Here is a 15,302-nt window from a genome sequence, read left to right as displayed (position 1 = left end):
GACTTGCCTCTGGTAGGAAAAGTTGCTCACTTCAAAAGAGGGGATGGATGCACAGGTAAGACAAACAGGTATGTTTTGATGTGACCAGGTGAAAAAGAGAGCTGTTTCCTGGTGGCATTTACATTCCCACTGAAATATGATGTACGTAATTGGCTGTGAGCTGGGGGCACTAGGAGAGATAGATGGGATTTCAGAAGAGGGCAAAATGGATGTGATAATCACAAAAAAGTGAATTAGTAAATTTACTATGAAAACAGAGATACATTTGTGGATCAATAGGTTGAAGATCTCAGTGAGATAGAGTGTTGTGTGCATGGAGGTGTTGGAGAAAGGGGACAGGAATTATGTAGCTGCTGTGGAAGCTGAGGTGAGTATGAATTCAGGCTCTGAGTCCTGACTATAATCTCACTGTCCACTTGCTCTCAGTGCTTTGGACTCTGACCTAAAAAATTGATTCTTTTTTTTTAACGTTGATTTATCTTTGAGAGAGAAAGACACAAAGCGTGAGCAGAGGACGGTCAGAGAAAGAGAGAGAGAGAGAGAGAGAGAGAATCGGAAGCAGGCTCCAGGCTCTGAGCTGTCAGCACGGAACCCGACGCGGGGCTCGAACTCACGAACTGTGAGATCGTGACCTGAGCTGAAGTCGGATGTATAATAGACTGAGCCATCCAGGTGCCCCAGATGCCCAACTTCGACTTCATTGTTGGTTTTAGAATGCTTAGCCTGTCCTATATAATGCATACACAGAATTCACTCTAGTTCTAAAAGGAATAGACATGATGATAATGATAATAACAATAATAATAATAATAATAAAACAATAATGACAGTAGTAGTAATAATAATAACGGGATTCTGAGAACTCACAGAACTGACGGATGACTGAGAGAAGTGTTCTAGCCTGAACTTCCGGGAAGAACTTTGAGAGTCACAGCACAGTGCCCTGGGAAAGACAAAGACACTGCCATGCTGCAAAACCCCAACCAATGCCACCATGCCAGACCACCGCAACCAACCCCAACGTCTGGTTCCCCAACTCTACTACCTGTTTCCCCAGGTAAGCCATTTTTCAGTCCAAGCACACTATGTGTATATTTAATTGGTGGAAAATAAGCTTCATGTTTGCCGTCCACAAGTCTGAAAGGCTGGAAAGTGTAGTACTTGGTGGTCCCTTGATGGGCCTGGCAAGGCCAAACTGGCAAACTGTGAGAAGGATGTGCAAGTCTTTGGGAGGATTTCTCAGGGCCTAATAGGAAGAGCCTCAGTCACTTCTTCTAATAGTGAAATATATTTTCCATGTTGTTTACAGACTTTGACCTATAAATAATTGTAGGAGCACCTGGGTGGCTCAGTCCGTGAAGTGTCTGACTCTTGATTTCAGCTCAAGTCATGATCTCATAGTTCTTGAGTTCAAGCCCCACTTAGAGCTCTGTGCTGACAGAGCAGAGCCTGCTTGGGATTCTCTCTCTCTCTCTCTCTCTCTCTCTCTGTGTGTGTGTGTGTGTGTGTGTCTCTGCCCCTCCCCTGCTCGTGCTCTCTCGCTGTCAAAATAAATAAATAAACATTTAAAAAAATTCTTATAAATAATTGTACAAGTATTTGCACAGTGTTAAATACAGAAGAATGTCACTAATGGGAAATTTTTGGTGATGAAGTTACAAAAAGGAAAGGAGAGACTAATATGTGTTATTCTGACCCTCTATCCACTCAGACTAGGTACAGAGAATACCTTGTAAGGCATTACTTTGTCAGAAACCTTCTAAAAACTACTTTACTGCTGCCAAACACCTGGTTATTTAACAATCTCACTAGTTTAAAATATTTCAGCTTGAATTCCTAGAAGTGCCAAGACATGCTCACCATGACAGGATCTCTAGGCTCTAGAAAGCATGATATCAACTCACGATACGAACCTGGAAAGAAAATAATGAGTAAGTTTCAAATTTAAATCCATGCACCAGGTGAAAAAAGAGGTTTGAGGTCTTTACATTTGAGGAATGCATCTTTTTGCCTCACTTACCAAATACCTGGGGTGGGTGCATATTTTTAGCCTAAATTTACACCATAATTACCTCAATTCTGGATCACATTGCCACTAGATAACTGTTAATATACTACCAAAGAGAAGTTGGAGAAACACTTTGGGTAAAACATTTCTTTACACAAGATAGAGAAACCCTATAATTTTCAGGGAGATGATTATATAAAGTCTTACCTATAATTTTACTTAATTGTACCTTTTTACTTCATTTCCTTAAGCTAGATCCCTTTCTTTTCCCACCATTGTCTCAAAAGGAAGACATTGAGACTATCTTGAAAGTAAAATGTTCAAGGATATTTACATAGTTAACTATTCTTAATTTGTCTCTAAGATTACAGTATTTCAAACAATTATCAGAGAAGTTGAAACTCACTCTAGTAACTATTCTCCATAGAAACAGGTACAAAGAGCATAAAACATTAACCATGAAAGCATTAGTTGTGGGTTGCATATAAGTGAAATTAATAAGAAAACTCTATGTAGTAATCAGAAATAGTATGCCATATGGCAACTATAAGCTTACATATTACCATTAACACATATAACTGGCAATAATAATGGACTTAAGTATTAAAATGCATTAGGAAACTGTGACACCTGGGTGGCTCAGTCAGTTCAGCATCCGAACCTTGATTTCAGCTCAGGTCGTGGGATCCCAGGGTCATGGGATCGAGCCCTCAGCCAGGCTCCATGTGGAACCTGCTTGGGATTCTCTCTCTCTCTCTCTCTCTCTCTCTCTCCTGCTTGTGCTCTCTCTCTTTAAAAAACTTTTTTTAAATAAATAAATATTCATTAGGAAGTTTTTCATTGTTACCAAATAGAAGGAGCATGATGGCTAAGAATGTGAATTCTAAACCAAGATTTCCTGAGTTCAAATCCAGCTCTGCCAATGCCAGTTATGTGAACATCACCAAGTTCTTTAATTTCATCAGCCTCAGTCACCTCATCTGTAGAGTGAGGATAATATTAACATCTACCTGATAGGATTGTCGTGATGTTTATAAGAAAGTATAGATAAAGATGGAAAGCAGTATCTGGCATGCAGCACATTCCCTATACAGGTTAGCTTTTTAAGTTAAATATCTATAGAGCATAAAATCTAATATCACCGATAACATCACTGATAGTCTGGATGAAATTAATCCGCTCACAGATTTTTTTTCTATCTAAATCATCTATCCCAGGGGCGCCTGGGTGGCGCAGTCGGTTAAGCGTCCGACTTCAGCCAGGTCACGATCTCGCGGTCTGTGGGTTCGAGCCCCGCGTCAGGCTCTGGGCTGATGGCTCGGAGCCTGGAGCCTGTTTCCGATTCTGTGTCTCTCTCTCTCTCTCTCGGCCCCTCCCCCGTTCATGCTCTGTCTCTCTCTGTCCCAAAAATAAATAAAAAACGTTGAAAAAAAAAATTTAAATCATCTATCCCAGATAAAGATAAAGCTATATCTTCAATGTATAGTTAAGAACCTGAATGTTTATTCATACTACTCAAAAAATCCAAAGCTTTTCCTAAGTCTGGTTAATCAGCTAGATCAGGAGTTGGCAGACTTTCCCTGCAGAGGGCCAGCTAGATAGTATCTTCACCTTCACAGGCCATACAGTTTCTGTCACAGCTACTCAACTCTGTCATTGTCATGTGAAAGCATCCACAGACAACACTTAAAAAACAGGCATGGCCCGTGATCCCATGAAAATTTACTAACAGATATGGGCAGCAAGCCAGATCTGTCCCATGGGTGTCTTTTGCTCACCCTTGCTCTAGATATTTGATAAAATGAAAACACAGTCCTCTGATATTTTAACCCTACTTAAATTTTCCTGAAGGAAATCAGTTCAGTTAGCAGTTAGGCTGGTGAAGTGTCATGATTCCAGTGTTTATGAGTATATGCATCTAAACCCTGAATTCTGCTTTAAATAAAATGAATATAAACAGCAGTCAGAAAAGTCAGGGTTTTTTCTTGTTAGCATGTACAAAAAGGAGACATGACAGCTTACAACATGGAAGAACTATGCCTGATTCACCAGTTAAGTAGATGAAAGTGATCGTAGGAGCTATGTTCATGTATTTATATTCCTGTTTACCGTATGAAGATCAAACACTATATACACCTGACAAAAGGACTATTAATGAATTATTAATTTGAGAATGTTGCAACTTCTAAGACCATGCTATGATCAAGGCTTCTAATAATCAAGCATAATGTTTTCTAAAATGAAAAGCAGGTGAATCTATCCAATCAGAGTCTGAGCTGGACCTTCGGTCAGGGGAGTGGTAAGCTTACCCACAACGTCACTGTGTTATCTGTGTCTTTCATGCAGTACGATTAAAACTTTGTGCTCTCTTTAAAAATCAAAACCAGAGGGGCACCTCCATAGCCCAGTCAGTTAAGCATCCAACTTCAGCTCGGGTCATAGTCTCACGGTTCGTGAGTTTGAGCCCCGAGTGGGACTCTGCACTAACAATGCAGAGCCTGCTTGGGATTCTCTCTCTCTCTCTCTCTCTCTCTCTCTCTCTTTTCCTCTCTCTCTCTGCCCCTCCCCAACTCATGCTTTCTCTCTCTCTCTCTCAAAATAATAAATAAACTTAAAGAAATTCAAAACTAGATGGGCAATGGGTACTAAGGAGGGCACTGGTTGAGATGAGCACTCGGTGCCATATATTAGTGATGAGTCACTGAACTCTATTCCTGAAACCAATATTGCACTGTATGTTAACTAAAATTTAAATTACAAAAATTATGGCCAGTTAAAAAAAAAACTGAGAGAAATTGATGACATGCTAGAGAAATCCGAACATTGAGAACACAAGCTAACATGTGTGTCATCTGGGTCTTTTTCAAATGCTTTTTGTTTCTTTTGTTTTGAGTTAAATTCTCTAGTAATTGACCCAAGTTTCTCACTTAATTTCACAGAGTGGGTCACAGTCTATGCATGTGAGGAAAATAAATAACGAGAAGGCTGCTGCTGGGCTTGTTTTGGTTCTCTCTGAGGCACAGCACCTTTCCTGATTCTCATGGAGAAGACACCAACTTGTGTGGCATGTGGGATGGGAGACATAAGAGCTGGTATTTCCAAACGCAGCATCACACTTCATTCCACCAAAGGCTGGCTCTGCACCACGGAGCCCCAAACACTGAAAACATGCATGAGAGATCTTTAAAGGATTCAATCTCATGTGTTCATCAGCCAATAGCGCCCCCCCCAACCCCATCAATACTTGAGGGAGAAAACAGATTCCTAGGCCTCTCCTGTCCACAGCAGAAAGGTGGATTATTATGCAAAGTAAGGACAGATAGTCATGGGTCTGGAGGGACAGGTCCACTGGCTTGACCCAGGAAGGATGCGCATTGGTATCCATTAGAAATCCTCTTCTCTTTGCCAGGTGAACACATTCTCTCTCATCTTTCTTGATGCTCAGTCTGAATTCCAACCCCCAATACATGTCTGTGTATTCAGAATTGGTGTCTCCCTATTCATGGTCTCCATATTTAGATGACCAGTCCACAGACCATTAACTTCTGGATTGTTGAAGGCTGACTGTTGGACCCCTGCCCATGTCTTCCACTCTGAAGGTTTGCATATTTTCCAGTTCACAGTGGCCTCTTTCAGCCTACATCACTAATTCCTTTCTCTCATCTCCACCTCTCAGCATTAGCCACCATTTACAGTCTCCTCACATGGTTCTGTGTGGACATATAGTAATGTTTATAATAAAGACAAAAGTAGAGAAATGCTTTGTCATTTGTATTTAAAAAGTAGGATCTTATGGTTTACCTTTATCTGGTTCTTGAATTTCTCACCTATAAATGCAGCAAGAAACTACTTTGTGATCATTTACAATGTTTTCATTCCATATGCCAATTTGCATACAGGACATAATTCAAGCCAAAACCAGAAAAACGAAAATAAGAAAATCCTTCAACTTCAGAAATTAAAATATAACCCAAGTTCCAGTCATCACTGTACATACATAAAATTATTACATTTTTAAAAAGTGTTTTCCCTAATATTGCATATTTGTAGCTGAGCAAAATACACATAGAAAGCCAATGAAATTATGACTCACTTTATAGATAACAGATAAAAACTAGTCATGTGTGATCTAATCCAGTGGTGTTCAAAAGGGGGCCCGTGCACCATCGTTGTCCACGGACTGTTACCTGTTTGCAATGAATTAAGTACAGAAATTGAGAATAAGTATTTGAAAGCATTTACGGTACTTTGAAGATTAATTTTATGTCTATTGAATCTAAACAAAAAAAAAATACAGACTGGTATTCTTTTTTTTTTTTTTTTTTTGACTTTCATTTCTCATCTGCAATGGGTTAAGGGGAAAACAAGCACACAAATCCGTCTTGCACCAAAGGAAGTTTGAGAAGCAACACTACACACGATAGTCACAGGGCCTCGTATCTTCACATTATATACTACTTTTCAGTGTTTAAAAATCTCTATTGTACTATTATAAAACAACCGAGTATGGGGAAATCAAATATATGTCGGGCACCTTGGAAAAGCATAATACATGATGAGGCATGTCTATAACCTGGCTGGGGGAGTAGAACAGAGATGAAGGAAACAATTAGGAAAATCAGATAGTTTATAATAAAGACCTCCCAGTGGGCTTTAAGTGAACCATCATCACCAGAAGCAATTGAAAGTAACTTCAACATCTTACTGTACTATCTCTAGCCAGCAAAGAGCACAGGAGATTAATTGCTTTGATTCTCATTTGCCATGCTCTTCATTCAATCTAAGAAACTCTTCAAGCAGACCCCAAGACTATGGACATTTCAGGAAAATCCTAATACTTGTGAAGCCTGTCCTTCCCCCCTCCCCAATAGGTCTATTACTGCAGCAGTTGTAGAAAAGCAGGGCTGAAAAGTCCCAAATCATTTATAACTTTCAGATACATAACAGGCGCCTTTGGAACCTCACTACACCTCATAATAGACTTCCCTTCACCTCATCAAATAATGAAAAGAGAAAACGAAACCCTCTTCTTGACAACAATTTTGACTCAGAATGTATTCAATCAACTGCCCTAGGACAAAAGCACATTTGTCATCCCACAATAGATGAGAAGTGGCAGAGCTGAGAGGGGTAAGTGGAATAGTCTTACTGCTTGTGCGTTCTACCTCACAGCTTTATCCTGAGGCCAAAGCCACCTGGCATCCTTTGCTGTGCACACACAAGACTGACATTTGTTTTAATCTGGGAAGAAAGAGACACTACAGTGGCAATGAAGCCCCAATGGCCCTTTAGGTACTCTGAGGCTTTTCTGACATTGCAGAATAGTGGCAAAGATAGAGAGACATTCAAAATCAATTTCACACTTTAGAACAGTCCCAACTAGCAGTTAGCACTTTTTTATAGGGATCATCACAGAATCACATATAAGCAACATGAGATTTGAAATGGTTTTTTCTTGGGGTGCCTGGGTTGCTCAGTCGGTTGAGCGTCCGACTTCAGCTCAGGTCATGATCTCACAGTCTGTGAGTTCGAGCCCCGCGTCGTGCTCTGTGCTGACAGCTCAGAGCCTGGAGCCCGCTTTGGATTCTGTGTCTCCCTCTCTCTCTGCCCCTCCCCCGCTCATGCTCTGTCTCTCTCTCTCTCTCTGTCAAAAATAAATAAACATTAAAAAATAATAATAATAAAATATATTTTTTTCTTAATACATGTGAATTTTTTTTAACTTTTAATTGTTACTGCCACTCTATCTTTCACTAAAGTATGCTCCCAGTAAATTTTGAAATATATTTTTCAGCAACAGTGAAAGGGCTTCATTGTACTCATGTGCATCATTTATCAGGTATTTAGGTCTACACAACTTAAAAAAGGATTTGATTATCCCTTCTCCCTTGTTCTTCACTCAGTTATTTGCTTTCAATGATACAGTTGCAAATTTAAAATTGAGGTTACCTAATTATTAAGTCATAACCTCTGTGTAGACTTTGACATTCATCCAAATTCTATAGCCCTGAATGTGGTAAAAAATAAGTGCAAGAAATAATAACATGATGAGTGGTTTTGACATGCATCGTGGGGGAGGAAATGTTACAGGAAGCATGGGATGTAGTACAATTTTCAAGGAATGTCAAGGTTCTTATGCCTGAACAATTGTAAAGCTAAGTTATTGCTATCACAATAATTCCAGAATTTCATTATTTAATGAAATTTAATCATTTAACTTTAATCATTTAATTAGACACTAGTATACTCTAACATACGATCCATAACTGACTTAACTTGACCATCACATCTTTACAAAGTTTTACACCAGGATCTCTTTTTGATACCTAGGTATTTTTGCAAAGCATGAAGAATCAAATACACACACAAAAAATTGGTTAACAAAGTAATTTGGCCATTATATAAATAATAATCTAATCAAAGAAAAATTCTAAAGCCTTCCTTGACACCTGCCTGGCATCCAATTGTGAACCTGGCTATTATCATCAGTAGGTTATGAGATGTAGACTATTTATCTGTGTGTGCCCAGTACTGTGCATAAAGCTTCATTGGTACACAGTAAATATTACGTGTTTGTCTGAGTGAATAAACCAATATGAGCTTTCTGTTTGGACTTGAATACAAAAGAAAAGATCAAAATTTTCTAATTGAAAAAAGAAGAAAAGAAGAAGAAGGAGTAGAAGGAAGAGAAGAAAAAAAGGAGGAGGAAGAGGAAGAAGAAGAAGAGGAGGAGGAGAAGGAGAAGGAGGAGGGGGAGGAGGAGGAGGAGAAGGAGGAGGAAGGGGAAGGGGAAGAGGAAGAAGGGGAGGTGGGAAGGAGGAGGAGGAAGTAAGAAGGAAAGAAAGAAAGAGTGGGAGGGAGAGAGAAAGAGGAAAGAAAAGACAACACCACTGCACATTAGGGGTTTATTTGATGGCAGCTTATGATAAAATTGTCTCCTAAAGACTTGGTGCACAAATAATTAAAGAGAATAAATAGAGACAAAACTGGATACATTTTATCAGGGAGATCAGTGTTGAAATAGGGCTGCTTCCAAACTTCTGAGGAACCAATCAACACGACATATTTTCTGGTAAAACTGCTAAGCTTACCGCAAAAGGAGAAAGTCACGCAACAATGACCTATTTTAAGGAAGGATTGGTAAACTGTCCCCCTGAAGAGCAAGAGATGGCTAGGATTTTCTCCCTAAGAAGCTCAACCTACCACCTTGCGGTAACTGTCCTGAGCAGCAGATGCTTCGTCACTGGGGTGCTCTGGTCTTTTTGTAGGAAACTGACCCAAATCCCACCAGAACAATGCAAAGGAGGCGATGGGAGTTCTTGTGGTCCACAAGAATGTACCACCACTACTACAAAACTACACAAAAAGAAAAGATTTAAAAACAAACAAAATCTGTTTTCATTAACTACCCCCCCCCCCAAATCTGCCCTAAAAAATAAATTTTGGAAAAAATGAAGATTGTATTCAACATTCTGCCCATCATCTTCCTGGGCCCCTCGCCTACATCTGCCAGTAAAATCATGGCCTTCATTCAGCCCAGTAGCCCTTCTGACTGCACTTATGTGAATACACCCACTGTGGACAGTAGCTTCAGCTTGAAATATTTCCTTCTACACCAGCATGGCTAACACGTATTTCCTTCTACATCATCATAGATGACACTGTTTTGAAAACTCACAGAACCAGATTTCTACAAAGGTGATACCAGGTATATCCTTTGTTAAAATGCCATGATACAATAAGGACTGGCACAATATAAATGTATATAATAAGTAAGTGAATTACTGGAAACTAGTTTGTTTCTTTGTGTAGGATGCCAAGACTGTATGCATTTAATTAAGGAGTCTCACTTCAACAAATATGTTTCAACATGCTAATTAACGATAGGATGAGTGATATTTGTGAATATTAAGTTAAATATAAACAGGAATATGTTCATTACTTTTTGCTATTGTGGCTTATGCTTCAGAAGTCTTTAAAAGAACAAGAATATTTATAAACTACCAGAGTCTGAGACCTATTCTTCATAGTCAAATGTCCATAACCCGGGAATTTAGACAATTGTCCAGAGATAGGTGTGATAAAGATGGTTCATGAGGAGAAAAATGAGACATTTTTGTTAAGGAAAAGGGCTATTTCAGAAAATAAGTCTCCTTTACCAAGAAGCCAATCAAGTATCTATTGTACTAGTTTCCTATAAACAGTGTCCAAACATCTTGCCTGAAGCAGGCAAGATCAACTTAATTGCCATACTGTTTCTCAGTGGGAAGCCAAGGTCAGCACTTTTAGGTTAAATCGTGGGCCTTTATTCAGTTACTGAAACTGAGATTGCCTTGAGAAATCTAGAGGTATGCTTCAAAGTGGAGTTGAGATCTTGAACAAGTCTTTTAAGTATCTTCTGTCCTCACTTTCTATAGCATATTCGATCAAAAGTGTAGTCATCCTATTTGACATGAAGGTCAATGAGATGTATCATGCCTGAATGAGATAGATAAAGAAACTGAAGATAGAAAAAATTAAGTGTATTAGGGAATGAAAAAAATGGGAAAATGGACAGCAAGAGATATGCAATTTTATAGGTCAATAAAATGTGTAAGAATTTCAGCTATATAGAATTAATGTGCATAGATTTCTTTTTAAACCCTTTGACAGTAGAAATGAGCAAAAACACTGAGACTAACTCAACTTCAGCTTCCTATTTTTAGTTTCTAGTACTGTACATCAGAAGAAATGGAAGTTCCTCATAAAAACTCCAGAATAACAAAGTGGAAGTAGACTTTGGCAAATCAAAACATGTCTTTCTCTAAAAAAAAAAAGGTGGGGGGGGATAATTGAGTTAATATGAGATGCTAGTCATCAGGTCTGATCCATTCATATTCTTACTCCCTCTACTTCCAGGTATATGGAAAGATTACACTTTCCAAATAATATGAAGTCTCATGAGACCATGAGACTTATGTGAGCCAATAGAATGTGAAAAATGACACCCCAATAAAATGTGACAAGTGACAAATGTAAAATATGCACTTTCCAGCTGGGAATTAAAGTGATAGTGTATGAGCTTTGCTATGTTTTTGCTTTTTTCCATTCTGTATTAGTTACAAGTGATAACAGATTAAGAACAGGGATAAAGAGAGAGAGCAACACGATCCAACAAACTCAGATTGATATGTAGCATGAATAAGAAATGAATAATACTATTTTAAGCCACCAAGATTCTGGGCTTGTTGGTTACAAAACCGGCCCTACCTATCCTGTTTGATACATATCAGAGAGTCTACATGCAAGGCTGATGAAGGCACAGATTACAGTGGCCATAGTTGGTTCTAGGTAATTAAAGATTTATTAGAAGATGATATGTTGTGGGGTGCCTGAGTGGCTCAGTCAGTTGAGTGTCCAATTTTGGCTTAGGTCATGATCTGGCAGTGGGTGGGTTCGAGCCCCACGTCTGTGCTGACAGCTCAGAGCCTGGAACCTGCCTCAGATTCCATGTCTCCCTCTCGCTCTGTCCCTACCCCGCTCACACTCTGTGTCTCTCTCTCAAAAATAAAGAAACATTAAACAAATTCTTTTAATTAAAAAATTTTTTTAAAAAGATGTATGTTGTAAATGATTCAGACTTCACTCTTCCACTCCTTACCTATAAGATTTTAGACATTTTCTTCTCCTTAGGATAGTTTCTTCTGATTACAGTAAGTATTAGACACAAAATAGACAATCAACACATTTTAATTCTTCCCTTTTGTATAATCACACAAGTCACCAAAGACTTTGACTTAAAAATTAAATATTAGTAATTACAACAATAATATTAAAACGTTATGTTACATGCAACCACAAATCAAGGTATAACCTATCTTTGGGGGAGGCATGAGATTGAATGAGATTTCTAATCTATTCTCAAGTACATATTTCCTAATATAGGTGTTAAACCAACATGAAAAATAAAATAGACCATTATTCACAATGGTATTGAGAATAGTTGCCAGAAATAATTTTCTGAAAATAGAAACACTTGAAGATTGTGGGTAATTCAGGGTTTTATTCTGTTGTTGTTGTTGTTGTTGTTGTTGTAATTAACTAGTGATGGTATATGTGTACTTCCTAGACGAGTGTAAGTGACCTGGAGATGTTTTCTTCTACAATCTATAGATGCTCTATGTGTAAAGTGGTCCTGATACACTAGGTTAGGTCTTGGTAAAAAACAAACAAAAAACAAAAAACAAACAACAAACAAACAAACAAACAAAACCTCTAAATCTTTAGTGGCTTTGTTTTAAGATTCTTTGTGACCAGTGCCATGACTACAATACGCTTCACAGGCAAAATTCAGTGAGTTTCCATATTAGTGATAACGTTAATATTAAACATCATTTAGATGCTAATATCATATAGTGTTTATTATATTTGCAACACTTAATATCATATGGAGCAAGGCCTCAAAACAGCACAGCACAAACAATAGAAATTTGAGTCTTTTCCATCACTGTTACATAGATTATCTTCAATCAGTGCTAGTTTGTTGACTTGTGCAAACTAATGTGTGTCAACACATTCCAAACTAGGGTTCTGGCTGGAATGATCTCATGAAACCTAAGTGAGTTTCTTCACATAAAATCTGCAGCAAATGTCTTCTATGCTAGAACACACTGAGTCTTGGAGTAAAATCAAAGATGAGGTTCAGCAAAATCATCCGACGAGTTCATCGGACAAAATTTATCAGTCTTTTGGTGAAATACTTGGCTGGGCAGATAATTAGGCTGATAAACCTTTTCACTGACTAGTGGCTGAATGGACCAAATTTATCAGCTGCTTTGACACCGTAAATACCTCCCTTAACTGATGGTGTGGAAAATATTCCAAATGCATGATTTATCTGAACTATTTCCAGAACAAATTTAAAGGATAGCACCTTATTATGGCTTTCCTTAACTTACAATGCCTTTGGAGGCAGGCATGTTCAATTTTAGAAAGTTTTTGAGAAAGTCATTATTAAATTCGGCCCTATCTATTAAAAATAAGCACCTTTCTTAGATCAAAGTGAACAAGACTGATTTAAAGTACGATTTAAGTACAGCGCATAGTTTATTCTCTCGGTTGTTTCTGGGTACCGAACAGATATTCATGTAGAATGCTTAGGAATGCATTTTCATATAAATGACACCAAAGTATTGAAAGGAATCCAAGCAGATCTTAACACACTATTCCATCTCCCTTACCCCATCCACACCCAACTGGGGCGGCATGCAGCGGGGGACCAACAATCTGGTGACCATTCAGGTTGCCATGTTTGAGAATATATTGATGCTAAAAAAGCATTTGTTGTTCATATAAAATTTAAGTTTAAATGAGTGTTTTGTATCTTGTCCGGAAACCCTGGTGACAATGCAGTTTTTTGAAATATAATAGCGGTCAGGTTAAATAACTGTTAATATTTCTTCTGTTTTCTCTGCCTTGGAATGAATTATTCATTTGCACTGAGCAGCGTGCAAACAACAATAAAGCCAAATCCACACTTTTGTGACACTCCTGACAAACTGCTGCTGTATTAAAGAAATAAATTACAAGCTCTATATTGCTCAGCTTCATGCCCTCTTCCCTATTTTTGAGGCATTTCAATCAACCTCGCAATCGTCACCAAGCTGTAAGATGTTAAGCATATATTTTGTCTGCCCTGAAGTAGCATTGATTTTGAAAATGTGAGATCTTCTATTTTTTTTCCAAATAATGGTCCAACTGGCCATTTGGGTTATAAATTAGGTTTTTCATGGCTAATGTACTTCACATCGGCACTTATTATACAAGCAACAATTATGTCATCACAAGGCTCTGGTACAACATGAAGGGAGCGTAAATGTCAGAATTGATGATGATGGCTCAAAGCCAGCTCATTAAAGGCAATGGTGTGAATAATACAACTGTGTTGCTTTTGAAAGGACCGAATATGTATTATCCACCTATCAGTGCACCAAAGCAGCATCATAAACATAGATCTCTAACTGCAGCCCATTTAAATGATGAAAGGGTGTATATTAATCTATGAAATAGATTTTACCCTGGGGAAAAATTGTTCTCTGTGTGTATGAAAGTTAAAACATTCAGTGCACAGAGAAGCACTTATCAGATGAGCATCCATGGCCGGCAGACGCATTTTACTAATGCTTCCTGCTAAGATAAATAGGCTATGGTCATAAAAGATGCCTACCATAATTTTCTAGAAATAAAGGAACTAAAAAAAGCAACACGTATACAGCTTTTTGTAAAGCACAGAGAGTAAATTTTCTAAATTGCTGGACCTCTGTGTTTGATATATTTAATTCAAAAGTCATTGATAAAACATGACAATAATTTTACACACCCGCAAGGGCACACATGTGCATTCACACAGAACTCAGTGGTTTCGGGGGTTTTTTTGTTTTTGTTTTTGTTTTATGTTTAGCATTCCCTACAGGTAAATTTGGGCACGAACTATATGCTTTGATCCACCTTCATTTTCAGGATTATAGACTCCAATAGAATGTTCCATGTTGGGAAAACTACTTAAATATTCAAATAGTTCCCTATTCTTTGCATTTTCAACAAGATCAGGAAATTTCAGTTTACATGTATAACTTCAAAACTTAGCAGGACAACTCAGCAGACTTTCTTCCATGATACACATTATTCAGGTAACTTTGAAACAAGTCAACCTAACTAGTAATGAGCATCGCTTAAGCCAGTAGTGAGAGGATTTTTTTTCCCTGATATGGTCTTACAGATGTTTCTGGTCCCATCTCTTACCTGGTGTAGCCAATTTACAGATTGCAAAAGAAAATGAAATTTCAAATAGTATGAAAAAATAAAGCAAGAAATAACCACTTATATTTCAGGGGCGGGGTGGGGCAAGGGAAAAGGTAGCCTTAAATAATCCCACATACATTGAACCTCTGCACCCCCACAAATTTACAGTGCACTTATCTGCTGAGATGCTAATCTGATTGTATTTATCTATATTTATCTGATCAAGACCCCGAGAATACAAAAGATTAAGATCCCTAAACTGACAACGGAAAGGAAAATATTTGAACCTGGAATTTTAAATAGATGCCTTTCTAAGAACCATTACTGCTCACCGGAGCACCATGTGGGGTCAGATACTGACCTATGGGTAAGCCTGATTTCTTGCCACATCTTCCTAAAAGAGCACCTTCAACATCTCCTTGCTTCCCAGTTTCGTGGGATGAAATCATCCACATAGGTGGTATGAAGTCCAGATGTCAACTTTCATTCCAAGCTCTCTCTACCAAGTTATCAG

This window comes from Lynx canadensis, chromosome A1 (assembly GCF_007474595.2).
Source record: "Lynx canadensis isolate LIC74 chromosome A1, mLynCan4.pri.v2, whole genome shotgun sequence".
Taxonomy (NCBI): Eukaryota; Metazoa; Chordata; class Mammalia; order Carnivora; family Felidae; genus Lynx; species Lynx canadensis.
The sequence above is the reverse complement of the archived record's forward strand: the minus strand, read 5'-3'. Positions refer to the sequence as shown.